This window comes from Lathyrus oleraceus, chromosome 2 (genome assembly GCF_024323335.1).
Source record: "Lathyrus oleraceus cultivar Zhongwan6 chromosome 2, CAAS_Psat_ZW6_1.0, whole genome shotgun sequence".
NCBI lineage: Eukaryota > Viridiplantae > Streptophyta > Magnoliopsida > Fabales > Fabaceae > Lathyrus > Lathyrus oleraceus.
The window spans coordinates 348,148,174-348,150,683 of record NC_066580.1 but is presented as its reverse complement, the minus strand read 5'-3'; positions in this window follow the sequence as shown (position 1 = coordinate 348,150,683).

The window sequence follows — 2,510 nt, the reverse complement described above, 5'->3', positions numbered from 1 at the left end:
TTACTGCTTTGACACAAAAGATTACATTTTCAACATATCACCTAATTCATTGTGTCTAAGTTGTTTATACTCATCATAGATCTTAGTTTCTTGAACACTTCCACATGTACTTCTTTCGTCATAATGTCTGCAATCTGATTCTCAATTATGCAGTGCTCCAACTTTAGCCTCACTTCTTCCACTTGCTCTCGAAGATAACAAAACTTCATTTCGATGTGTTTGATTCTTCCATGTGCTATCAGATTCTTCGCCAAATTGATAGCAGTCATGTTGTCGATCTTCATGGTAATTGCTCATGATTCTTCCCTATAATTTTTTTGACCAAATTCATCATCCATGTTGTTTGACATGCACAGAGAGAAGCAACTATGTACTCTGCTTCACACGATGACAATGTTACTACTGGTTCTTTTCTTGAGTTTCAAGCAACTGGTGCACCATCTAACATAAACATATAGACAGTTGTAAATTTTCTATCCTCAATATCACTACACCAACTTGAGTCGGTGTAACTGTAACACCTCAAAATTTTCCCTCCTCTCTTGGGACTAGCTTAGCATATTGCATTTTATTTTGTAGGTCATTAGTCATTGCATCTTGGCATATCATGTGGAAACAATAAGCAAGTCATCCTCCTAGGTCTTTCTCAGAAGATAAAGAGGTTAAAAGATTCAAGCTTGAGGGTCTCATGAATTGATCACTAATCATCTGAGGATTGTGCTTCAATTAGGGTTTCTTGGTTTCTCAAGGAGATTGACCATCATCATGGTCTCATCATCACCAAGAGGTTCATTGTGCCTGATCATGTTCCTTGGGATTAGGGTTTTTGACCTCTGGTCAACCCTAATCAGTTGTATCATGCCAATCAGGGTTTGTCAAGGAGAAGAGGTCTTCAAGGAGATGGGGATCATCATATGGTTTTAATGAGCTTGTATGAGCTAGGGTTTCGTTTTGGAGCCATTTCATCAGGAGATTGGGGCTCAAATTCATCTATGCATGACCAAGTCATCTATCAACTGAAAAAGTTAACCAAAAGTCAACTGTTGGATTTGAAGGTGGGAGATGGTTAGAGAGGCCTCATTCATGTTCAAACAAGTCTCATTTGACATTTCAAACATCAACAATGAAGAATTTGAGGTCAGATGAAAACTTTCCAAAAATAGTAAGTGACCTGTAATTCAAAATTGCCAAAAATGGAAAGGTTTTCTCCTCAAGATTACATCACCAAAAATGCTTCAAATGAAATTTTGTCCAACATGAAAGTTGTAGATCTTGTTCTCCCATTTCCAAAAAGTCCAAGAACATGAATTTCTCATATATGGTTGAGAAGATATGGATCAATCATGGTCAAGATAATTTGAACTTCACAAGTGCATAAATTTTGAACCAAAAGGCCAAATGAAGTGGTTCTTTTTGCAACATTCCTCTCTTGTCATGTGCTATCCAAAACATGCATCACATATCATGCATTTCCTTTACAAATTTTTTGGCATTTTCATTTGAATTTTGGAGGGAAAATCCAAATTCAAAAATGGTGCATTGCTTTCACTTCCAATCATGTGCATTTGGCTCAAAACAGGTTTTGCAAGTGAATTAACACATAAATCGTGCACTGTTCCATCCATTCCATGCATAGAGGTGAATTGGATAATTTGGCATAACACTTGGTTTTTACTTAATTCACTTGCATTTGCTTAATTGTGATTAGCAACATTATTAGGAAACCATATATAAACATAATCATAACAGAAAACTTCAGAAGCACATCAAAATTCTCAGATCTAGATCTAGTTTTCACAATTCTCTTCATTTTCTTCTCTCACTTTTCTGCAAATTTCTTCAAATCCATTGCCTGGTTATTGATTAATCTATGATCCACGAGCATTTTTGAGCTGGATTGAAGCAGGATCAAGAGGATTTCGAGTTGATTTGAAGACTGTTGCAAGTTGCATCATTCATGGCAGTTGGATTTTCCAGCAACATCTGTAGCACCTCAAATTTGCACCTATCATTGTACATACATTCTCATATTAGGTCATAACATAACATGGTCCACTGCATAACATTGCATTGTCCCCTTTGCCTCAAGTGCAAGCCAGTCAGAAGAATTAGGTCAAACTGGTCAGGAGATCAGTCAATCAAGCAAGCAAGTGCAATTTTCATTGAAACAAGGCCCTAGGGTTGGTCCAACATGTTCACATGACTTGGGGATCCATTTGAAGTGTTTTGGTCAAGGATTGGATGTTCAGAAGTCATCATTCAATGCACAGTCAGTCAGAAACCCTAAAAGTCAACTGTTGGTCAACTGTCCATTTAATCAGTGATTTGATGATTGGATTTGGTTTGAGAGGTCTCATTCATGTCCATATAGTCTTCATATATCATGTCAAACACCATCATGGAAGAATTTGAAGCCAGATCAGAAGTTTCCAAAAAGGGAAACTTGACCTGTAACTGAAATTTACCAAAAATGGAAAGTCTTGATCCTCAAACTTACATCATGATACAAG